The sequence below is a fragment of the Ambystoma mexicanum genome, chromosome 6p (genome assembly GCF_040938575.1).
Source record: "Ambystoma mexicanum isolate Mex_15411 chromosome 6p, UKY_AmexF1_1, whole genome shotgun sequence".
NCBI lineage: Eukaryota > Metazoa > Chordata > Amphibia > Caudata > Ambystomatidae > Ambystoma > Ambystoma mexicanum.
Genome location: NC_090935.1, coordinates 1,414,594,442 through 1,414,620,888, shown reverse-complemented (window position 1 = coordinate 1,414,620,888; position 26,447 = coordinate 1,414,594,442).

Here is a 26,447-nt window from a genome sequence, read left to right as displayed (position 1 = left end):
GCAGAGGCATGCATTGCTTCCACAGGGAGCCCACCACCCCCCTTCCTGAAGTTGTAGCGGTTAGTTTATGTAAGGCATTTCGGTTACAGACACAGAAATTCTATGCTGATAACGGTCTGGCCTGAAATACCAAGCTGAAAACAGTAAAGTGAGAGGCAGACCCCTGTACGCCTCACGGCAGACACCAATTGAATAGACTCAGTCGGTGGTATTCTTTCAGGCCCTCAAAGTGCACCACTCTAGACAGCCGTGTGGCTTGCAGGAGAGACTGACAACCTCCGACGGTGCATACAGTTCAGAGGATGACTCCAAGCTGGAGGAAGGGGCTATGTATACTCCCAACCACTCGGGTTTGCCTGAATACAGTGAGCAGCTTGTCAAGAATTTAGCTTTCCAGATATCTTAATATAGTTCGAGAGCAAGTCTTGACTTTACCAGCTTCATACAATAAGGGAAAAGTCCCGCTCCAAATAGATGCTTACCAGTCCGTGTACCAGGAAAGTCAATCGGAAGGAAATATTCCAATATTCCAAGGAGTACCAGTTATACGGCAGCTTCCGGATCCCGGACTTGACCCGACTCACCACGGACCACTGCTACACCCCTCTTAATGCAATGAACTCGAAGGCTGGTCATGGGGCACCTCCTCTAATGCGTGGATGGAGAAAAAAGACTGGGAGCGGGAAGCGAGACCGATGGCAGAGGCAATCCCACGGAGAAGAGGAGATGTCTTCCAGCAGCAGATTGGCAACGTGTGGAGAGGAGGATCTCTGGGGATGCTGAGGTGAACAGTGTGCAGCGGGGCCCACGGAGACGCACAGCTGCACTGGTTCTGGCAGTAAAGGTCTTCTAAGCTGACGCAGGAACAAAATGAGACTCTGCAGAGAAGGGGAAGCTTGTCCCGTAGGCCTTGGAGCAGCCGCATGGTGAACCGGTGAGTCAGCCTAGAAGCGTTGGGGGCCCCGGGACATGCAAACAAACTAAAAAGTGTTTTGAAAGCATTTTTGAATACTGACCAAATGGAGGCAAACATTGTACAATTCTCCTGACATGAGAGGTCAGTTGGGGGAAACTTGGAACAAGCATTGCCAAGAGAGATTGAAAGAAAGGTTGACAGACTGAGCTTGAAGAAACCCTCATTTATGGGATGCCAGTATGGGGAAAACTGTCACAAGTAACAACTGAAGTCAACCAAGTTGACTCAAGCCCAGGGACTACATCTCTCCTGCCCTACAAAGTCTTCACTGGCTCCTGTTAGCAGCACAGATTAAATTCAAATCCCTCTACATCATCCACATGGCTGTCTGGAGCTGGGGACCACTCTATGTGCAACTCCTTCTGACTAAATATTCCCCCTTTAGACGCTGTAAGGAAGGCATGGTATCAACGTAAGACAGACACAAGTGACCACAGTAAGATGGGAGCAAGATGTGACCATCAAATAATAATAATGCAGTCCTAGTGGAGTCTTGTCAAATATAAAGGGCCTGTACTAAAGAACCTATTGCCAATCCTTGCCGCTGAGTTACAAATAGTGTGGGGTAATGTTCATGAAAAAGAAAAGTGTTCACAAAATGATAAATCAGGATGTTCAGGTCGTTGGCCTCCCTTCCCCACGTTTTTAGCACTGGACAAAGCGGTTCACTCTAGCATAGCACACTGTTGGGCTTCTTCAGCACGAGGACACCGTTCCTTTTACCAACATCAGGGCCTTCTGTACCCAAGTCTCTTACATTCAAAGTCTCATAATTCAGAGGGCCTGATTTACCAAAAACAAGGGAAAAGTTCCTTTCCAAATATTCAGGTCGGGCAAGCCACTCTTCACCCTGGATCCCCCTCAGCCGGGCTCAGATCCTTTTTATTCAATTAGCCTCCCTCAGCCGGGCTCAGACCAATTTTAGTTCGTAGGCTATCCAAGACTTTCGAATGTGCACGGGATTCAGTTTGACCCGCTGCACGACCACTTCGATTTCACAGTTCAATAATTCTCACACGCTCAGTTGGATACCAAACGGAGACCTTTCAGTGAGCACCCATGTGGCGCCAGACCACACTCTGTGGGCCTCATTACAAGTCCGGCGGTAACCCTGCCGGTGCTGCCAGCGGGTTGCTGCCAGACTTGCAATATTTACCGGCGCCTTGCTTGCCGGAATCACCAGGGGATTACGACCCCAGCATTCCGGGAAGTGAGGCGCCAGTAAATGTTAATCCCCATTCCCATTTGAGTGCCATAGGACTCAATGGGAATGTGGGAGCACGGAAGCACCGTTAATGGTGCCAGTGCTTCCGTGAAAGTCTGCGGGCGGGTGCAGTTCTGCCCGCCAGGTCTGACCCTGGTGGACAGGACGACACCCCCCCGCAGACTCGTAGTGTGCTGGTCCGATAACAACGGTGCCCTGTATCTGGTACCTATTTCAGTTTCATAAAGTTCACATATCCCTCATCTTTCTTCATACAATGTTGCCGCTTGTAACCTTTTTTTGTTGATGCTTTTAAAACATTTTTGATTTTTTGACAACAGTGTAATTTACAGACTTAGTATACTCGCATATCAATGTATAGTCCATCATGTCTGTATACTCCCCACCCTCACATCAGCCTATTCACATACATTGTTTATGAACATTACATCCAACTGTTCTAAATATATACATTGACTTCAGTCCATCATTTGTGACGGGGCATTTATTACTTCCGAGTATCTATGTGCCCCAAGGCCAGCACATCCTGCTCCATATGTTTCCAGGACTCTAAATCTGTTTTGCTCCCCTTCGCCACGATGGGCCGCCTCCTGCTACACTGATGTCTCTGCCATTGACCATTTGTGGAGGTCACTCCACCACAAGCACACATCAGGACTCCTTGCTATTCTGCGTTTTGCCAGGATGTTTGCTAGATCTTTCAACTTGCTAACATGTCTTGCCTGCTTCGGACGCACAAAAATACCAAGCATGGAGGCCTTGGGAGAACCTGTGTCTAACGTTATACCTGCTTTGGCTAGGCTATGTCTTCCCAGTACTGTCTGATTTTCGCACAAGCCCAGAACATGTGTATCAGGTCCGTGTTAATCAATCCACATTTTGGGGAAGTCTGTTTCACTGCCTTGCAAAACTTGGCAATCTTTCCTGGGGTCAGGTACGACCTATGGGTTACATACAATAGAATCAACTGGAGTTTAGCATTTCTAGACACTTTACTATGATAAGCTAACACGCTACCCCATGCTGCATCTGTTAACTGCTCTTGCAGGTCTGTTTCCCAGCTATGGCTGGTCTGCTCAAGCTTATCGACCCGCTGTGCTAGTAATAGCTTGTATATTCTTGACACCACGTCTCCCACCTCTGAAATATTGTAAAATGTTTCTATATATCATCTTCCTGTAGTGCCCCGTATGTACCCGGCCATTTCTGCTTCAGTTTGTTAAGGAGTGCAGCATGTACAATGTGTTGCCCCTCATGTATCCCGATTTCTGTTCTGAGGTGAGTGCACTAAAGTCCAGTGATCTGCCTTCCCTCAATAGGCCACCTATCGTTGCTACCCCCATGGGTTCCCAATACTTCCTTAAATGTAGTCTCAGTTGTAGATCCTCCTCTCTGTGTCATCAGTGGGATCTGGGGGGAGTAGGATGCTTCTTTATCTAGCAAACGACACGCCCTCTGCCACATAGTCCTGCCCAGCATCATCAGCAACAGAGGTTTCAGGGCCTGCAGCGCCACAGTCCATATCACCTCCTTCAAAGGAATCGAGTGCATAATGGCTGCAGCATCGAGGTGTCCTGGGTCTGCTCATCGGACTGCCAGTTTTTAACGAATTGCAGTTGGCACGCCACAAAATATGCCTCAGAGTTAGGCACTTTTATCCCTCCTTGGTTGCGCGGCCTCTGCAACTTCGTAAGTGCCATCCGGCATCTTGAGTTGTGCCATAGAAAGCCATGACATATAGTGTGTAGTCTACAAAAAAAACCTTTACGTCTGTTGTATGGGACATTGGTGAAAAAGTGAAGGAGCCTCGGGAGTACCACCATCTTTTAACAGTGCAGCCCTCCCCATCAGTGAGAGCGGCATTCTGGCCCAGGATGTCATGGACATCTAGATTTGATCTACCGCTTTTAATGTGTTCTGTAAATGTTCTGTCTTGGGGTCATGAACACTATTCCCTCCCCCCAAATATCTGAATGTGGTCCTCTCCCATTTAATCAGTAGCAGAGGCAGTGCATCCAAAGGTTTTCCCCTATACCCTGCCAAGGCGAACAAGCATGACTTCTGTGCATTGATCGTGATGCCAGACCGATCTGCGTAGCGTTCAAATACATCTAAAATATACTCTACGTTGGTTTCTGGGTGCTGCAGGCATAGAAGCATATAATCAGCACATAGGGAAATTAAGTTACTACTACCCTGTATAATTATGCCCGCCTCTGTATTCCTTTCTGAGATACACCGCTAAGGGCTCCAGAGCAAGTATAAATAGCATAGGAGACCATGGGCAGTCCTGTCTGGTGCCTTTCTCTAACTGCCATTGGTCCGAGATGCGGGCGCCCGTCTTGTCTCTGGCTATTGGGCTGCTATATAGCAGCCGTACCCATGGTATATATGTAGGCCCCATGCCAAAACTCTTCAGCATGGCTAGCAGCCATGGCCATCTAACTGAGTCAAATGCTTTGACTACATCAAGCGAGGCCATGGCGTATTGATGTGTACTGACTTGGGTATGATCAATGACATGGTGTAAACTCCTTAAGTTACACGTGATATTCCTGTTTGGGACATACCCCGACTGGTCCAGATGTATACGTTTAGATGTTGCTGGTTTAAGCCTATTGGTCATCAGGGCTGTAAGTATTTTCCCATCTTGATTAAGCAACGACAGGGTCTGTAAGAACCACAGTTTGTGTTGGGCTTGTTGGGCTTCAATAAAGGGACGATAATGGACTCCCTCAATGACATTGGTAGTATGCCCGAATCCAGCGCCTCGTTCAGCATTGCTAGCAATGGGGGCGCTACATCTGCTATGAATTCCTTGTACAATTCGCTGCGCAATCCATTGGCGCCCGTGGCCTTACTGTTCGGCAGCCCTTGTGTAGTGGATTATAGCTCCTGAATAGTTATGGGAGACTCCAACATGTCCGCTGCCTCTGTGTCTAGCTTGGGAAGATCTATCTGTGCCAGGGCCTCATCTATTTCTGACGATTGTGCTGCTGATGTCTCTGCGTATAACCTTGTAATACCCGTAAAAGCACTTGTTTATGCCTTCCTGCATCCCACAAACCTCCCCGTTTCCACACGTAATTGCTTGTATCATATCCCACTTAGTCTCACTTTTGTACAGCCAGGCCAGCAGTCATCCCAGTTTATCCCCCTCTGTGTGTTGCCTTACTACATATTTTGTATAGCTCAACTTGCCTAATCTTTCCCAGTGGTCTAGACATTCCTGTTGCAAACAGGCAACTTCTCGGGCCCGCTCTACGTTCATGTTACCTGAGCGATCTATCTCCTCTAACTTGGTTTTGGACCTACTTAAATCCCTTTCTATTGTGGCTTGCATTCCCTTCACTTTGGCTATCGCTGTCCCTCTGATCACTACCTTGAAGGCTTCCCACAGAGTGCCTGCTGAGTTTACACTTCCTGTGTTGTTTTTCAAGTAATCTCTCACCCCCACTCTTAAATGTTCCCTGAACGCTGCATCTCTGAGAGATTCGCTTCTTAGCTTCCAGGTCGGGATGCAAGCTCTCGGAGAGGAATTCTGCCATGTGACCACCAAGGGAGCATGATCTGATAGCACTTGTGCTCTGTAATCTGTTGTTTTAAATGCACCTAGTGTCTGTACCCCAGTGAAAATGTAGTCCAGTCTGGTATATAAATCTTTGTGGGCGGTGTAGTGGGAGAATCTCCGATATGTGGGTGTAGGGCTCACCATATGTCTGTCAATTGGAATGCTCGCAGCAATGTATTCAAGGCTTTGGCTAAGGGGCCGCGGTTGTACGGATTTATCATCTGACCTGTCAAGTAATGGATTCAGTGTGCAATTAAAGTCACCCCCCCATACCAATGTACCATCCCTGTATGTGGCAATTTGGGGGTATAACAACTGAAAGTAAGCTGCATTATCATGATTCAGTGCATATGTTTTGATCATACAGAGCTCCCTTTGTTCCACCAGTCCCTGTACTATAACCATCCTGCCTTCCACATCTTTAAAAGTCTTAAGGACTTTTGAATGGTACAGATGGCACCACCCATATCAAGACCCCTCTAGCAAATGCTGAGTATGGCGAGCCTGTGGTTATACCATTCCATTTTCCAGCTAGAGCAGCCTGTCTCTCCCCCTTGGGGATGTGTTTCCTGCAAAAGTGCTATATCAATTGTTTGTCATCGTACATATGTCATTGTCCTATTTTGTTTAATGTAACTGTTTAGCCCTCTGACGTTCCATGAGACTATTCTAAATTCCCCCATCCCAAACAAGCATTCTCCTCATATCTCTCGACTGTCCGATGTGCATATTATAAATTACTAGTGTGAATTCATAGGCTAACTGCCCCAACGCCCCAACTCCCCAACCCCTTCCTCCCCCAACAATTGCTCAGCTTAATATCTTGTGCTCAGGCATCCCTGCTTCCCGCCCTGCCCCAGTTGCTTGTCCTGGTGCCTGGGGTGCAGCAGGCGGATACTGCTAGTATCTGTGAACAAATCTCCCTAAGGTGAAGGACGCTTCCCCGCAGTGCGTTTCAAATGGAGACCCCACTGCTGACTCCTGCAATTCACAGAAATGTTAGTGCCTGGATCATTCGCAAAAAGGTTACAACCCATTGTAATCAGCCGGACACATCCAGCCTCATCTTGCAGATCTGTCATGGGTTTTTCTGCGCGTATCTCCCTTTTCTGTCTTCTGATTGGCCGTGCCAGTTGCCAAGTTTTCTGTGTCCATCCAACTATGTGTGTCCACAGAGGTTTCAAAGAAGAAGGCTCTACCTTTACTTATGACTTTCAGCCTGGATATAGCAATATGTGCTTAAGGTTTGCAGCACTCAATCTCCTTTTGGCCAACATGAAGTTCATCCACTGTCTTTGCACCTTTAAGGTGTATTCCGGGTATGCAGTAATGTTTGCTGATGCTTGCTGTATCATGCTGCTTCAAGAATCTTTTCTTTGTCTTTATAATTTAAAATCCAGCCTATAATGGGCCGTGGTGGGGCTCCTGGTGGTGGTTTCCTCATCAAGGGCCTGTGCGCCCTTTCTACTGTGAAGCCCTGGGTAAGGGTGCCCGGGCCGATTTCTTGTAGCAACATACTTTCTATAAAGTTAGTGGGGTTCATCCCTTCTTCCCCTTCCCGGAGGCCAATGATTCTTACATTATTGCATCTGGCCGCCCTTCCGCACCTTCAACTCTGCCTTCAAGATTCCTCAATCGTTGTAATACTGTAACTTCTCTTGAGGTGTCCTTTAGGCTAGCTGCATTTGCGGAGACGTCCTTTTACAAAGTGCCTGTGTGTTCTGCGAGTGACCGAACATCTTGCCTTAGGAGGTTCACGTCTAAACTGATAGCATCCATTTTACATTCTAACACAATCTTCAAAGCTGCAATGGCGTCCAGGACCTGCGTGTCTCTTTTTGCCTGTATCTGCTCTGCTTGTGGGGGTGGGGTCACTGGCGTGGCGTTAACCGCAAAACTCATGGGTTTAGTGTAGGTGTCCAATGTGGGCTTCTTAGCTTTGTTCTTTTGGGACATGGATGCCATAGATGGTTCACTCGGTGCTGGTTCTTCCATCCGCCTTCAATTCCGCACTTTCTTCTATTTTGTTCCACTGGTCTCTGTCCTATGTCGTATGGAGGCTGCTTCATATATCCTGGCAACCAGACTGTTCATCAGATGCCTCCAAAGTACTCTGCCATGGGTGATGCCATCAATATTTGCAGTGATGGCAGCACCGTGTGCTACTGCAAGTGGTAGACACATGCGCACTCTTGTGTTGTGCTCCTTATGCCGCCGGATGTGACCCGGACGTGCTTTCTGGGGCATATTTCAATTCCAGTCTCAACATCCGGGGTCTGCACGTGCCTATTTCAGGCTAGCTATTGTACCCTGAGCCCCGTTGGTATTGCTGCAGACTTATGCTACCAGCTGGGCCTTTTGTTATAGGTGTAGGCGGCTTACCTATGCAGCTCTCTATTGCTTTCTTGGGGTCTCTTATCCCATATAGTGTTGTCACCTGATCTGCTCCAGTGTGTCTTAATTTGTTCCTTGTTGGAGTATGTTTACTCGTCTCGGCGTGCGTCTTATGCTCGGGCACTGCTCCTGGACAGCATCTGTATGGATGTTGGATTGCACCACCATGTGCAATACTCCATGTTGCGGGTATTTCCTCAGCATGTATTTATTCGCTTGTACGCCTTGCACTGAGGCCAGCTTCTGCTCCCGCATGCCTGCTGTAATACCTTCCAGTTAGCCCCTTTTTCATGTGTCTATTACTGCGGGCGGCATCTGAAGGCAGGGGCAAGCTTCTGTTCTCTCCCGCTTGCGGTGCACCCCCGCAGGCAGCTACTTGCACATTTGATTGGCCCAGCATATGGCATATTGCTGCGAGGGCCGAGTGTTCTCTCGCTGCCACCTTGTTTATTGTTTGGCCCGGAGCCTGCAAGGCTCTTCTCCCTCTGTTATTTTTCTTCCCCTTTCTTATTGTGTCCTTTACTTTGGGATCTTACACTGTCTGGTACAATGCCCCCGGTGACGCCGCCGCCTCCCTCCAGTTTATCGCTTTGTGTGCGGCAGGGCTGGTAGCTTGCCGGCGGTCACCAGTGTTCTGTTCAGTGCGCGCCCCCCCCGTGCCCACGGCACTCAGTCTCTTCAGCCTTCCTCAGTGCAGTGCAGCCACATGCTCCGAGAGCGTCCTTGGATCAATTAAGTTCGTAGGCAACGGGAGCATGGCGGCTCCAGTCGGTGACGGCAATCGGCGACAGTGGTGGACAACAGTCCGGGCGTTTCTCCTTGGAGTTCTGTAGCAATCCCTGTATCGGGTTGGCAGCCTGTCGAAGGTCTGTCTACCAGGGAGCTTTAGGCAAAGATCGGCTGTGCACGATGGTCCCTCGTAGCTCGGGAAGCGGGCGCCTTACCAGGTCCTCTCTGGGTCAGTTCTTGAGGCACAACAGCTTTCAGATTGCGAAGAAGAGCAACATCAATTCTTCTCGTCCAGCAGGGCTCAAGGTTAAGCTTCAGTTACTCCAGTTACTCGTCGTAGTGGACTTCAGCTTCCGAACACGATTCCTAGCAGTGAGAGGTCCCCAGATATACTGTTGATCTCCCATTCATTCCGCTGGGTCACACTCAAGCATCTAATCACGACTAAGGTCAATCATGCAGGCAGGCAGCCAATCAGGCACACGGGGCATTCAGGCCATTCACTTCTCTCCAGACACTCACAACAAGTTGTGTATTGGGACAAGTACCGAGCCCTTCAACACTCCAAGCTGCATTCATACCGGTTTCGGGCAGGGCTGTCTCAACCATTGTGTCAAACACCAGATACTAGACAGCCACAACATAGAATTCGTATTCGTCACACACTCCATTCACCCATGTCCCACCCACAGGCGTACCCACAACATATGGTCGTTGAGAAGGCTCCAGCCAGTCTGGTTGGCACTTCCCCCACACTACCATATACGGAACATCCACCCAACAGCCAGTCAGGGGGAAGGGACAGAGGCAGGGCTTCCCGGGACTTCGGGAAGATCAAGGTAACAGGTGATTGTCTCCATCCGGAATCTACAGATTCCAATGACAGGGCCTGGGCATCCCAAAATGGGGGACGTTCAGGGCACCAGTCATTTCAGCACGGAGCTGCCACCAGCCCGTACCCTGCTCTGTGGGTCACACACAGGTGCCCAAAAACATACCCTAGGGGCACAGGGTTGTACCGCTACCCTTGGGTGACATAAGGGTATCCCATGGGTCTGTTCACCAAACCAAAAGAGAGAGAGCTGCACCGCCAGGAGTCCCACACGAACTCCTGCGCAGAAAACACGACAGAACACATGATAAAAAGCAGTAAAGGACAAGGATCCGGAGGCCCTGTCCCTCCAATGCATTTCCAGCATCAAACATGGCCCAAGTGCAGGATCCGCACAGCCACCTGGATCGTGCTTGTCGTCCTGCCGTCTCATTGCATGTTGTGCACCGCTGTGTATACTGGCTATTGTCTTGCGTCTGCCATGTTTTTTTAAAATCTTTCTTGCCGCAGACAAACATTTTGCAAGTCTAATCTCAGAAATGCCCTCAACTCCAACGTTGTACTCGCATACAGTTGCTCCGGCAACCTTCCCACACATGTCAGAGCACTATGAGGGAGCAACACCCGCTGGGGTCGTTGTTACAGGCCAGGAGGGTTTTGGATCACAAGGAGCTACTTCATGGCTGCTTAGCCACACACCCCCCCACTGCCTGCTGCTTACAACCTTGAGCATAACACAGTCCGGTCTGCTATCAGCCTCTCTGACTCACCGGCTGTGCCGACGTCCCTGGCACTACTTTGTTGTCGGAGCCAAGGACAGTACCATGGCGGAAATTGCTTTTCCCCGCCTTGGCTATCAATCCGGGAGGCCCCCAGGCATTTTCTACACACACTGCACCATTATTCAGCTGTAATTCCCGGTCTTATGTTTCTTTTCCTCAAGGCTTCTTGAAAGTCACGGTTCTTCTCCAAAAAGATCAGGGGAAATTCCCTCCTTGCAGCTCTCTTGTCCCGCTGCCTTTCTCCTCAGTTTAAACTGCCTTCTTGGAATGGCTGTTTCTTCGTGTGTTTTGCCTTGCTCAGCTTTCGTGCTCCGCCTTTTATCCATGTGGGGAAGTGTGATGGAAGTTTGGTGTGTGTAAATATCAGTAATTGCCTGATGCGTGTGTTGGGACACGTCAGGTATAAGCTCTGGTGTTAGTTTGTTGTCGTTGACGATGAACTGTCCCTGAGAAAGTGTTTGTGTCCGGAACGGGGGAGTGGAGGGTTGAGCTTTTACGTATCCTACCTGGTAGGGCGGGGAAAAGGTGTTATTGGGAAGGGGATACCGCGTCTCACCCTTCGATGTCCCACTTCCCCACTTCCACTCCCCGAGGTCCCTCATCCAGGTGATCCTCCCACACTGGTCCACCCACAGGAATTGGTTCCAATAGCGATGGCAGTGTCCTGCCCACCTGTATGACAGATCCTCGGGGAATAGTGGGTGAAACACCTTCAGGTTTCTCATAACACCTGCTTTCCTCTGGCAGCAACTCCCTGTGCGTAAAGCGGTTTGCTAAACAGAGGGCAGGTGGTTTATCGCTTTCCTCAGCTGGCTTCCTACTTTGGAACAGCCTCCCCCTCCCTCTTTGTCTTGAGCAGGACCTCCTTAAGTTCTGCAAAAGCCTCCAAACCTTCCTCTTTACTTCTTCCTTCCCTCCTTCTCCCCCTACTTATCGCATAGTTGCTTGATTGGTGTGCAGGGTCCTTATGCATCCTTGGGACCCTAACCCCCCCACATCTTATCATCCCAGCTGCTGTCTATCCTCTGCACATGCCTCGGCTCACCCTCCACCACTGGAGGTTGCACTTACCTTTTTCATAGCACTTCACCTACTGCTCTCCATGAGCACCACAGCACATATCACATAACCCTCTCCCCTCTGCACTTGCACGTTCTGAACACTCACAAGACATAGTAGGTTTGTCTTCCCCTCCCCACTTTCTCTTCCTATATTGTTGTATTTAATTATTTAACATAGTTGTAATTACATTCTCTATCATCCTCTGTCCCCTTCCTTTTGCCCTTTGGGTGCTTTGAAACAGTATTTGCTTCCTTTATAAGCGCCTAACAAGTGAACCTTTATAAGCGCCTAACAAGTGAACAATAAATACGTTGTGCTATTGAAGAAATACAATTGTGTGATACCCAAGGAGAATGTGAATGTTGCAGAGATGCCTGATGTATCAAGTGAACCTTTTTGGAAAGAGGTATTCCTGGCAGGAGAGTAAACCAGGGTATCCAGAGTTTTCAGTTCAGGAATTTGAATGTTGCAGTGAGACCTCCTCATAAGAGCATCAGGTAGTGAAGACATTTTGGAAAGAGATACCTGGCAGGAGAGTACACCAGGGCTTTTATGTGAGCCAAAAGGGGGATATTCCTGTCAGGAGAGTCAATCTGGATATTTTTTCAGTTGAGAAGTTTCCTGGCAGGAGAGTGTACCGGGAAACTCACTTTAACTAGTGTGTTGAAGAGAGACTTGGTTATATTAAGTTGCGATTTCAATTAAACATTTTGTCAACCAGAGACTTTGAAAAGGCATGCCTTTTGCCATACCTGAATCACTATCCGATAAAAGACCTTTGTTTAGCCATCCTGAAAAGTTTGAAAGACTTTCCTTTGCCATATTCCAACCAGTATTGTGGAAAAGACATTTGTTGTTCCATTCTGAAAGACCAGGAGAGACTTCCTCTTTGTTATATTCCTACCAGTGTTGTGTGAGGAACATTTTGTTTTTCCATCCTGAGGAAAGTATTAGGTAAGAGAAACATGTGTATTGCCTTTAAGAGACTGGTCTTGACACAGAACACTGCAAACAGTTTACCTGAAACAAACCAAGGGAAGGGAACCAACCCCTGGACACAAGGATTGTTTTGGTTGAAGTTATGTGTTTGGGCTTTTGCACATTTCTGTGGAGTTGAACTTTGACACATTTACTGTGCATCTTTTGCTTGTGTATGTTAGTGTGAAGGTCAGATTTAGTTAGGACACAAGGTCAGCCTGCTTTAGTTTTAGTTTCCTAGGAAGGAACATTCATGTTAGGATAGGTAAAGTTGGGCCTGTATCCAAACCCCTGTTAATAAAACGGCTAATGCAAGGCATAAATTAGTTTTCAAAAATTGTTTAGCCGAGTTTGCTAATTAAAATATTTTTGATTAGCAAACAGGCCCATTTGATTAGCAATTTTGTACTAATATTCTTTATGTCACCAGAAGTTATTTGTACCAAAGACATGAAGTGAGCAACAATACAGCAGTTTTGCATAGCGCTGAAATAAGACATTAGTGAGAGGAGTCAGGCCTTGCAAATTCTTTAAACTTCAGCTAGACCTGCAGGTCGTGTAACTTATTCAACCTAAGAGAAATTCATTCGACCCATAACAACGGAGGACAACAAATTTTAAATGAGATTTCTGTAAAATGATGCATGTCACTACAAACACGCTTTATGTTTGGCACACTGTTGCCACTCAGAGGCCAGCCATGAACAGTGAAACTTTTATTTGACATTTACTGCAAAGTAAATGTTAAATAAAAGTTTGAAACATCTCTTGTAAATGCTACTTGCTGTTCATAAAATCTACTCTATTGTGCGACTGGACAAAAAGACTTTGCGAGCCATAGATGAGTGTCTGTAAAATGTTAAAGGTTAGCTGCATGAATGGACAAAAATAAATAGATATGATAAAAAAGGCTCTGAAAACAGGTTGGCCAGCTGTCTCCTGCAGGTGGTTATATATAATACAATCAAAAAGCAAAGCGAGCTCTACAAGCTAACTACAGCGTTTGGTATTGCAGTAGATCTGTAGATGTACAGACTGGATGGAACTATTGATCATTACTTTGCGTAAGAATTTAGTTTTGTTTGTGTATTCATTATGTAAGAGGAAAGAAAGACTAAATAGAGTGGATTGCATAACAGGCAGAGAACTGGCCAAACTAGATGGAATATTGTGGTTTGTGGTCATCTCACTTTCGGGGTACCTGGTATAAAACAGCGTGATAATGTAGAATGTCAATGGTTTGGTCATTTGTATTTGTATTTGTATTTATTTTATTTCTATAGCGCACCAGGCCCAGGGGCAACCGGGCACATCACTTGGATACAATAAGATAAAGCAGACATGGCAGTACTTACAATGTTTACAGGTAAAATTACATAGTTTGCAAGCAGAATAAAAACAAAAGAAGACAAGCAGAGTGTATATACAAGGGTACATCAAAGTACAAGTTAAGCAGTGCGCCAGTGTTAGATGTCTTGGGAGGACAGCCAAACTTTGGTAAGGTGTTTGAATCTCAGAAAGGAAGGTTCTGCTCTCAGCTCATTAGGGAGTGAGTTCCATAATTTAGCTGCCATGATGGGGAAGCTGGTTCCACCTGATCTTTGGAGATTGAATCGCGGGATGACGAGGCAGTTGGCTTGGGCCATTCTACGAGGTCCAGTGGGGCTGTGAAAGGCAAATCTGTTAGCCAGGTAACGGGGAGCTTGGTCGTGAAGACATTTATGAGTGAGAGCCAGAGATTTCAAGGAAATTCGGTGGGGAATTGAGAGCCAGTGAAGGTTACGTCTAGTGTCAGCTATGTGTTGGCGCCTGGGAATGTTAAGGGCTGCTCTGATCGCATTGTTTTGGACAATTTGTAACTTATTTAAGTTACAGCGATTAGTGCCTAGGTAAAGGGCATTGCAGTAATCGACCTTTGAAAGTACAAGGGTCCTAGCCAAGGTCACACAATTAGCTGTGGAGAGGAACGGGCGACTGGCAGTAATAAGCTTACAGGTATAAGCCGCTGCGGATGAGACTGAATTGGTTTGTCTCGTCAAGGATAAGGTCGAGTCAATGTAGATCCCTAAAGTTTTTGTGTCCTTAGCAGTTGGGATAGTATTCCCTTCAATGGTGAAGGACCTAAATGCAGGGTCAAGTTTGGTGAGTTTTTGTGGCGAACCGAGAATGAGGAGCTCTGTCTTTTCATCATTTAGACAGAGTCTGTGTTGAGCCATCCATGCTTGGATGACCTGGTAGATGGCATTGATGGCGAGGGAGTCAGAAGTGTAGTCACCTGTGATAGGGATTAGTATCTGGGTGTCGTCAGCGTAATTGGTATACGTGACACCCAGGTAGTCCAGAATATCGAAAAGGGGTTTAGTGAACACGTTATACAATGTGGGTGAAACACAAGACCCTTGGGGCACGCCACAAAAGACAGGCGTGGGTGGGGCAGCTGCTAGTGGAGAGAACACGCAAATTGATCTATTGTCAAAGAAGGAACTAATCCACGTTGAAGCTTTGTCTGTGAAGTGTGCAGCTGATTTGAGGTGGTGGCAAAGAATTTCGTGATTGACAAGATCAAAGGCCGCCGAGAGGTCCAGGAGAAGTAAAAGTGCCAGTTTGTCTTTGTCTTTTAGATCTTCGATCTGCGTTTTTAAATCGATAAGGGCAGTTTCAGTGCCATGGCGTGGCCGAAACCCCGATTGCCTAAGTCCCAGACGTTTGTTTGATTCAAGGTATTCTTGAATTTGTAAATACGCAGCTCGGTCGAGGATTTTTAGTAGAAATGGGACAGTGGTGATGGGCCTGTAATTTGTAGGTATGCTGGGGTCCAAGGTAGGTTTTTTCAGAAGAGGGATGACCCACGCATCCTTTAAGTTGTCAGGTACAATCCCAGAACTGAAGGAAGAGTTGATGAACGTAGTGATGAATGGGGCTAGGTCATGAGCTGCTTCCTTAATGATGGGCGCAGGACAAAGGTCACCTTGACAGTTGGAAGGTTTAAGGCTAGCGATGATCTTTTCCACTTCAGAAATGGAGAGTGGAGAGAAGCTAAAAGGAGTCAGAGAATCTGGGATGGAGTGGTTTATGGAGGGTATGAGGTTCGGTTGGGGGTTGGATTGGAGGCTAGTTTGTTGTTGATTTTAATTTGGAGAGTGGCAATCTTGCCTAGAAGAGCCTCTTTGATTTTGGAACACCAAGTGCTATCTTTGGTGCAGGTGTCTGGTGCAGTAACAGGAGTTTCAAGTTCTTTTAGGATTTTGAACAATTCTTTGGTGTTAGATTTGGCTTGTTCGATACGTTTATTGTAAGTGTCTTTTTTTGCCTGGAGTATGGCTTCCTTGTAATTAAGGGTAGCCAGGAGTAGACACGATTTGTTGGCTGGAGAGTGGTTACTTTTCCCATGAGATTCCGCAAGGTTCTAAACTGGGGTGTAAACCAGGAGTTGAGGGTGGGCTTGAGGTTTGGATTTCCTCAGTTTAGAAGGGGCGATAGTGTCTAAAGCTTTGAGCATGACACGGTTAAGTGTCAACCAGGGCCGTGGGGTCGGAGCATGTGAGAGCCTGGTCATTGAGAACAGGGAGGAGGAGTGGGAGGAGTCTGTCGCAGGTAATGTCGCGTTTATTGCGAGTGGCCGTGGCAGGTGAAATACTCGGAGAAGGGCTGACATGTTTGGACTGGATATTGAATGTAATTAAGTTGTGATCAGTCCATGAACACTGTTGGTTAGAGGTGATGTTGATGGGACAATTGAGGGCAGCTAGCCAGTCAAGGGTTCTGCCCTTGTCGTGGGTAGGTTGGTTTATAAACTGTGTGAATCCTGCATTCGTAAGGATATTGTCAATAGACGAGACAGCAATGTCCTTAGGGTCAGAAAGGCCTAGGTTGAAATCCCCCAATATCGTGGCTTGGGAGTTGGTTTTGGTGTTGTGAGTGATGATGTTAGAGAGATCCTCAGCGAAGGTGGATAGCGGGCCAGGTGGCCGGTAAAGTAGATGGAAGGTGATGGAATGGTTGGGGGTAACGGCTAATTTAGCTTGTCAGTGCTTCCAAAGAAGAAAACTGGTGGGCGGCAGAGAGGTGGAAGTTTAGAGCATTTTTATGGATAATGGCAATGCCACCGCTTTTGGACTGATTAGAATTACGGTCATGTCTGATAATATTATAGCCTGGTGGGATGTCGAGGGAGAGTGCTGGGCCTGAGGCTGCGTGAAGCCAGGTTTCGGTAATTGCTATGAAGTCAAGATCGGAGTCGAGGATGAGGTCAGCCACTTCTAAGGCGTGAGCCGAGAGTGATCTGGCATTGATTAACGCACCCTTGATGTTGCTCGAGTTAGGGAGGTTAGAATGGGATGGAGAAGGGTTTGGCGTAGGTGTGTAAGGTGTGGGGGTCCGTCGCTGTTTGTTACGATGTGCCGAGTGATGGGAAACGCGAGTGAGTCGCGAGTCAAGTCTGGCGTTTCTCATGGTGATGGAGCATGGTATGTTTGGTAGAGGTCTAGATGCAAAATGTTGAATCCATAGGGCTGGGTTGTTGAGGTAAGGGTTGGTGTGGTGAGCATGGGGGGGGGCATAGTTATGGTGTGGTACGGATATCAGTGGTGGGCGTGGCGGTGGTGTGGTTGAGTATGGTCCCCCCGGAGTGTGGTATAAGGATGAGAAGGGTGGGCAGTAGTCTTGTGAGTACGATACTGAGAGTGTACATGGGTGAATCTAAGGCTGTTAGGCTGTTGGTGAGGGGCATGTTAACCTAGTACAGTCTAAGAGCAAAGGTCTGAATACGGTCATGGGTTTAGCACCAGTTGTAAGATGTATGCAACCTGCAGGTTACAGAACTAGGTTTGCCATCAAAAGCATTTGATCCTGTACATTTTCAAAAATTGACTAGTCAACATGATGCACCTTACCCAACAAAATGAAATATAGTTGACACTATGAAATTCAGATATGACAACTTAAACTTTGGAGATGATGCAGTATTTTACAGTATATATACTGTAATTATGCATCATGTAGCAACTTTCATTTTAGGAATGTAATTGCATGAATGTCTTTTTAAAAGATATAAAGTTGACATAAACTGGTCTTTGCCAGACAGGATATAGAAAGCTTCATAAAAGTATCACCCTGATTTCTTTGGGTTTGCAATAAAAAAAAAAGAAATTTGTGCCTAGGCACTCCTACACATGCTTTTGGCACTTAAGTGGAGGAGATGATTACTGGTTCACTTTCCCTCCATTAGCACTTGAAGTGAACAGAGAAAAGAGGGCAAGGAGAGCACCAAGATCAAGAGGAATGCAGTGCGAGCTGTGCATTCATTGACGAGGGCAACTTAAACAGCTAACTTTGCTACACAAGTGTTCATTTGATTAGCAAACCTACAGAATTGCATAGTAAATTGCTATGCAACACTGCTTATTGTATGCCTTGTAATGTTAATATTACCACTTTGTGTCCGCCTCTCATTTCTGACCCGTCACAGACGTCAATAAATACATTTCAGAATTCGCCTTTCCTCTCGCTTCATTTGGACATTTCTCTGGCGTAGAAAGCCTGCCAGACCGGCGTAGGCAGTTTGGCCTGCCACATCCGGCCCTCCAGCAAAGTGAGTTGTGCACCTCTGTGTTAGAGCAACAGGTCTCCTCGATGCAGTCTACACACGCCTAGAGGCCTGCATGATTATTGTATGTAGGGATCTGAACATGTCGTGCTGTTCTGCAGAGCTTGATTTGAGATCACGACCCTGGAACCTTCAATCACTGCAGAGAAAAGTGGTCAGTGCTGGAGGAAACAAATGGAAGTAGGGGCCCTGCACCTCTTAAACTGTTGTACTTATGGTGATCCGCCCATCAATCTGACATGGCATGGAGGATCGCAGTTGGTAACCCTGGACTATAATTTTGTCACAGGCAACATGCTGCCGCTAACAGAAAGGTTTCAAGTTGGGGAAATGGGAAACAGCGACCACAATCTTTTGAGCAGAACTTGGACGGCCGGCAAAAGGGGACATTGATTGGTATACCCAATCAAAATAGAAACAAATCAGGGAAATGACCATCTGGGCATGAAGCATACAACAATTGAAGATCTTATTGTCTGATATGAAGGCCAGATAACAACACAGGGAAGAAGCTCATCCTTGGAAGCCATGGACTACACACCTATTTTACAGAGCTTCGTAGAAACAAACAGGGGTGGGGGGAAAAGGTTTTTCATCTATATGACCTAGTCTTTGTTCTTGAAAGGAAATTACTCAGACAGGACGTGAGACGGTCCCTCAAAAAGCAGAAATAGCATGTATTCAGGGGGGTTTCACCACCGATTCCCCTTTCCTCCTTGCTCCCCCCCACTGCCTCCTCTCACTCCAAGAATACTCCATACCCGACCACATTCACAAATGCAAACACGCAACCAGTTACAATTACCCCTGCCCCCTCCCTTCGCAAACATTCCTTTTACATGTACGTACACACACACAGTCACTTAGACACTACTGTGTGACTCCTGCGACGACTCCTCTGGGACCTGCGATGTGTGTCAGCCCCTGCACGCTTTTGTGTGCGTTGCAGGGCCTAATAGTTCTATCTTTCTAAATCTGTCGTTTTTTTATCGATTTTAAAAACGAAAATTAAATGTATTCACTTGGAACGCTTGAGACATATGACAAGAACCTCCCCTTCCTGCAAAAACACAAGGGATATTAAACTGAGGAAACAGCAGTATAAAAACTGGCTCTTGGGCGACAAAGCAATTATGATGCAACATTATCCAGAATCTATGTTCACATTGTTGTGTAAGATGCAAACAACAGAGATTTGGTGGCTGGTTAAGTGTGGGAGTATCAAAAGCAGCAGCAGTAACATCTGCGGTGGAGGGAAATGCATCAATTGAACATTTTAAGCTATTTTCTTGCAGAAATTGAGCATGATTATTCAGTTGGACCATGGAATATATCGATTGATAAAGAGGACATATTAGCTCGAATCAAGAGGGCGAGTAGTTCCAGGGCCAGATGAGCTCACAAACGCTGCCTTGAAAAAAGATCTGGAGTTGAGGACCGACTTTATGTTTCTGTTTTCACACGGGTGTTAAGGACTGGGTTGGTGTCACCGTCTTGGAGACTTTCGATCATAGTTCCAATATTCAAGAAGGGTAATAGGGCAGACTCAAAGAACTATCGACCTATTGCCCTCCTTCATCGGATAGGACATTTTCTTGCCTCTATGGTTTTGCAAGGCCTAATTGAATGGTTGAGAGCTGGGAGAGTGACATGTACCAGTCAGGATTTACCAAGGAGACAAATGTCAAATCTTTCTCATTAAAATCTTCAAGGGCAGGGTAATGGCAAGGAAAACAAACATCTATTTATTTTTCATGGATCTGGCCCAGGCCTTTGATAGTATCAACCGCACTCTCCTTTGGTCCAAATTAGCGAGTGGGCGATGCCCTAGTGACATCTTGGATGCCATGAAAGCCTTATATTCCAAAACATGCCTGAGAATTAGATTGAACAGCACAGGACTCCTCCCTCTCAGATGAAATCCAACTTCCAAAGGGCTTAAAACAGGGGTGCCCCTTGGCACCTGCCCAGTTCAATCTGTTTATATCTGATTTAGGGGAGATTTTGGCAAAAGAAAGATGCTTCCCTCCGGTGATAGGTGGGAAACCGCTTAGCAAGCTACTATACGCATATGATCTGGTACTTTTAGACCGACGCCAATTGGTCTCAAATGACAATTAAGTAAATTAGTGGATTACGTCCATGGCCTTGAGATCAATTTTCCAAAATCAAAAGTCTTGACATTAGAGCCTGCACAGAGGAGGAGAGGCAGAATCCAAACTTTGTATTTGGAGGACACGCCTTCAGAGCAAAAGGAGGTATTTGGGCATCTAGGTGTATGGGGCAACCCTAGCAGGGTTGACTGCCCCACTGACAAATCACTAAATGAAAAACCTAGCAACTCAATAGAAAAAATTATCCAAAAAATGATTGATTTTCATTAACACTGGTTATTGTCATGATGCCTACCCCCAGGCATCCGGACCAAGCCCATCAGCCCCGGGAGCAGGCATCTAGACATTTAATAAAACCTCAGCAGCCCCGGCTGGGGGCTATCTGGGTTCAGTCCTGGCGCCTTAGGCGCCAGGCTCATAGTAGGAATCAGTCCTGGCGCCTAAGGCGCCAGGCTCATAGTCATTACTTACCTCAGGCAGACCATGCTGCATATGACTCGAATCCAACATGAAGCCTGAAAGGGACTATTTTTCTACAGGGACTATTTTTTACTCGGGTGTGGTTCTAGGGACTTCTTACCTGGGACTACATTTGAGGCTATTTAAACCACACCCCACCAGCAACACACGCTTCGCGTTATTCTGCATCCAGCAGCGTAACACTCACCTTGCCTGCAGCCTGCATCCAGTCTTCTGCCATGCCCGCCTCGAATCCGGAGCTCCTAAACCAAAGAGGAAAGAAAGGGACAAAGTTAGAAAACTAACTTATTCCACACCTGATTCTGGATCCATCTTGTCTCCGGACCTGTAAAGAACATCATTTCTGCATGCGCCGCACCTCCAGCTGCAGCGCCGCACCATACTCACCAGTCTTCACAGCATCCTTCGGGTCGGCGCTGCCTCCATCATTTCTTCGCCGAACTCCAGCACCTAGGAGACAAAAGAAAACCACAAGGTGAGCCGAGGGAACCAACAAATATAATTCTTACCACCATAGACTTAACTGATTTACCACCGGAGGCATCCTTTTGTGACTCTCCATATTTTCACGTGCCGCATCTGTAAAGGGAGACAAAACAACACGTTTTCCTCATGCAACATTTACCGGACAGCGCCGGGTAATACAGACTCTTACCTGAGCACCACCAGCTGCCACAAGAGCATCTTTTCACGAGCCAGCTGCAAGACAAGAAAGGAAGGGGGGAACAAGAGTGAACATCGGACATTTTGAACTCTATGAACTTAATACTTACTGGTCCTCACCAGGAACCTCAGAGTCAATACTCTCCGGAACTCTCCCGAGCCTTCAAACCAGTGAAGTAACTGGAATCGACGCGCCCCTGCAAATCCACGCAGGATGGAGATCTCATCTTTCAAGAATATAAGGTGAGATTGCTGTGAGGGCATTTCGTAGGTGATTAGTTGGGGAGGACTGTGGGGGTGCCATCACTTGAATCCACAAGTGGCTAAATCCATCTCTCCACTTGCAGGAGAATATTTCTACGGGTTAAGCAGACAAGATTAGGAGGGCAGATCCAGTCAGTCATCGCTGCACTACGCATCACGTGGGTGGAGACCGCAGCTGTCCGGGTCCGACCGACGCCCCTGTGGTAGCCAGGTGAGTGGAACAGTTATCCAGTTTTATATTTCATGAATTGAAGGTGATGGCAGCACTAACGTATGGGACAGAGGCGGCTTTGTTCTTGCCTAGTGCTGTCTGGCCGATACTAGAGGGTTCCTTTTGGAAACAAGTATTGTGGCTACCAAAATCTATACCCATTCAAGTGGTCTGACATGAACTAGACCTAGTCCCTCTATGGTATGGTTCGCTGGAAAAGCCTAACCCTTTTACAACAAGTACATCGAAGAAAATCAAGGACCACTTTTCCAAATGCTAAAAACTGCATTGAATTCAGGCAAGGATCTCGTATTGATAGAGTGCGATACGGCCTGTATACAACTATTAGCAGAGGTAGACGTAACTGTTGATGACCTTGTGAGTAATCTGGTCAAAGTGAAGGTCAAAGTCTGGATATCAGACTGGATTAGTACACAGAAAGAAGTGAAGAAACGCAAATTGTTTTTTATTTTTTTTAATTGCATTGTAGTTTATTACAATCTTTTAGCAAGACACTTCCCAGTAAAACAGTATATTATCCAACATTAAAAAGTATAAGTAAACTGCTAGACTAAGCCGCAGCCTTTCACAATTAGTCACTCTTATTCAGTACATTCTTTAGAAATGTCACTGCTGCTGGGATGGTTAAAGAAGTCGTTTTGCCCTCAATAATAATGAACACCATTCTTTTGCTGAAAAAGTGCGTGTGGTTTCCAAAAAGTGTTTAAAAGACATAGGGCCTCATTCCGAGTAGGGCGGTAAGGGATACCGGGCACTGGTAAGGAGACCGGTGCCAGTAATCCCTTACCGCCCTACTACGAGGTCCCTTAGCGGGTCCCTCCTTTAACGCCAGGTCTGACCTGGCGTTATGGACGGGACCCGTTAAGGGACCAGGGTGCAAATAATGGGCTTGACATACGTGAGCCCGTTATTTGAGCCCTCCCCATACCCATTGAGCCCTATGGGGGCTCAAATTGGAATGGGGAATGGCTTTTTCAATGGGGATTTACCGGTCCCGCAAAAGTCGGACTACACCGGTAAGTCCCCATTGAACTAGACCGGTGCCAGACCCGTTATTGGTGGCAGTCATTGCGCAAATAGCGCCATGACTACCACCAACCTCGGAATGAGGCCCATAGTCCTGAGAGGAGTTAAAGCGGTACAAAACAGAAAAATATGCTGCAAATGTTCTAATGAGCCCTTTTCCTTACAATAGCTACATGGCATATCCTTAGGGCTATTGTGCATTCTTCCTCATAAACTGAGACCTATAAAAAGGATTTGTATTTTATTTCATTAGAGAGGTGGTAGAATAGTTTGTTTGTTTGCCTCAGCATGAGTGAGGATCCAATCGGACTCCCAAAATTTTTGCTTGACTTTACATGGGTTACTTATCAGGTCATCAACCGAGACACTAAGCTGGTCTAGCATGTATATAGAAGCAGTCCCCCCACATGGCTAGTAGGCTTCCCTTTTTCACCTTCCATCTCTTGTTTTATTAAAGCCAGAATTGGTGCAGGAGTCTCTTGGACACATTTCCTAAAGAAAGGCAAGGTTTTCCAGTCAGCCATTGCTTTCAAGGAGGTTAGCCCTAGCTCACTTTTAATGACCTGAATAGGAGTAGATCTCGGGAGCCAAAAAACCTTGTTCCAAAAAATGCCTTTTTTAAACAGCCCACAACTTCTTATGGAAAATCTGCAAAGCATCCGAGCCATACATCAAGGTGGCCCCAACCTTTGACCTATAGAATTAAAGTATTGGAAGCATGCAATATCAGCAGAATTTTCTTTTCAGTATTAATGCTTGGTTTGCTACCATTAACGCTTTCCCTTTTAAAGCTGTAACATTATGAACTTCCACCTTACTCCTATCAATGCGCATCCGCGGATACATGAAAGACTCTACCGGCTCTATTACTGAAGTTCCTAGGGACCATCTAAAAGGCCGGTTTTTCCTAGATTGTGTTTTTTTTCAAGTATAATTATCTTAATTTTTCCAGCATTAATTTGGAGGTCGTTTATTGAGGCATATTCTTCTAATCTTTTCAACTGCCTCTCCAGACGTATTGAAGTACGATCCAACAGTACTAGGTCGTCAGTGTATAATAATCGGCCCATGGTATCGCCTCCAATTCTCTGCAGAAAGCATCTTATCTTCTCCATAAAAGGGCCAAGGTCAGACAGATAAAGATTAAATAGGGCACAGGCTAAAGGGCAACCTTGTTTAACACCCCGGGATGTAGAGATTTCTTCTGTCAGGCGAACCCTGTCGTTTAATTGCACTGTAGGGCTTTCAACTGATCTACCAAGTCTTCGGGGTAATTCCAAGTTAACAGTTTAGACCACAGGCGGCGCCTGTTGATGCTATCGAAGGCCTTAGCTAAGTCGACAAAGGTTAAGAACATTTTGCAGTTTTTCATCAGAGCTCTGTCTTTCAGCACTGAAAGCAAAACAATGGTCAGAGTTGTCCCCAAATCCCTAATAAACCCTGTCTGAAAAAGTCTAGGCGACCTTCCCTGTTGGACCAGTCGTTCAGTCTGTTTAGGAGGAGTGAAGCATATAACTTGCTCATAACATGCAAGAGGGCATTAGGGCGATAGTTGTTCGGATCATCCCTATTGCCTCTCTTGAATATTGGAACAACAGTAGCACTCCTCCATGTGACAGGTATATTCCGAGTACTTGCTATGTTTTCTAATATTAGACAAAGCAATGTTGCCCATAAATCAGGACTTTGTTTTAAGACCACATTTGATAGCCCATCGGGTCCCGGCGTGCGGGAAGTGCCTGCCCGCTTTATAAGGATAACTATATCATCATGATCGTAGTCTATGGTCCACTGAGACTCTGATTTGAATACCATGCTTCACTAGGGTCAGGATCAGAATATACATGTTTAAAATGTTTTATCCATTCAAACTCAGACATGCCATTTATTTGCGAAAACGTCTGAAGGTTTCAAGTGGATTTAATAAGATGTCAGACCTCACTTGATTTCTTTTTGCTGATGGCCTTTAAGATTTTCTGTTGGATCATAGAAGACTTATGCCAGTTAAGACAATTTTTATATTGGTTGTTCAGCCTCTTGGTGGCTAGATCAGTATTAGTTGTGGAGCTAAGTTTGAGGTGTCGAATTGCTCCCCTGAGTTCCTGCATTTTGTCAACTACTTTTTTGTCGTAAACGTGCTGATGCCTTAATGAGTTGGCACGCCCCCACTCATTCCTAACCAAGAAGGTCTGCAAAATTGGAGTGTAGTCCAAGATGGCATGCAGAATTAAAATATCCCCCATAGATTTTTTCCTGGTGTATTGAGTCACCAGTTGTTCAACATCCCTGTTTACCATTTTTAGGTGACAGCCGTTATTGGCAATCTCCAAACATGTATTCATTTTGACAGAGGTCCTTTCAACTCCCCTGTCCCAGCACGTTTTCTAACAAGTTGTGATCACTAGCTTTAGTGGAAAGGACTTCAAAAGACTCTATATCCGTAAGCAGGTTTCTAGAGCCAAATATGTAATCAATTACAGAGCTTTGTCTACCCCGCACCCAAGTGGGTCGGCAAAGTTTCTCACCTTCAAAATGCCCATTTAAGATATGAAGCTCTCTAGAGTCCATTAGGTCGATTCATACTAAGCCTCTCTGCTAAGAGGAATTCGATGCAATTGAGATTTCTCAGTTGGGTTACCCATTTTTGTTTAAGTAGGACAGGTCACCACACAGACTTATTGAAGGATCATCCAACTTGTTAGCTTTGTCGATCACATTCGAGATCTTTAAAATCATATCACTCACCCCCAGTGACAGTGGGTTCCAATATATATTAATTATAGTTAAATGTTTCCTGCAAGATCTATCCACGTGATGCGAGCAATCTATCCTACAGAGTATAGTTTGTTAAATGTATGGGCTGATGTTGTCTGAAGAGATTGCTTCCAAGTCATTACCATTTTTAATTAAAGCCAAAAGCCCCACACTCGGTCTCCCCACTCGACCTCCCACAGCAGGGTTCACAAAATTAGCAAGGTTTCAAGCATAACCAGGTTTCTTCAGCCAGCAGATGCGAAAAGCCCTGCGTGTTCCAAGAGGCTAATGTAAGGAATTTGTTTGACTTAGTAGGGCTCAGCTAGTGATTATTGATACCGATTAAAACTTCTGGGAGCAACAACCAAGATCCCTCCTCAGGTAGCGTTGAGGGCTTTTGTTTTCTCAGTTCAACCTTCCTGTAGTGACCTTCACTTCCTTGCAGACTAATTGTCAAGATGAAATCTGAGGTAAGTTGGTGAGGGTCATTCCCATCTTCAACAGAGGCAAGCACACGGCTCACCATTGGTTTATCCGAGAGGGCAGCATCCTTCCGTACTTCTGCTAAGTTCATAGAAAATGGAACCCTCGACCAGTCCACGTCAATATCTTTAGACTCAGAAAGTATGTTTGTACTATTGTTAGGACTGTCCTTGGCTGCTAGATTATTCAGACGTCAGGTCAAACTCTAACATTCGATGGCTCACAGCTGAGGCCAATAGTTGTATCACTGCATACATGAAACAAGAGCATATGGAAT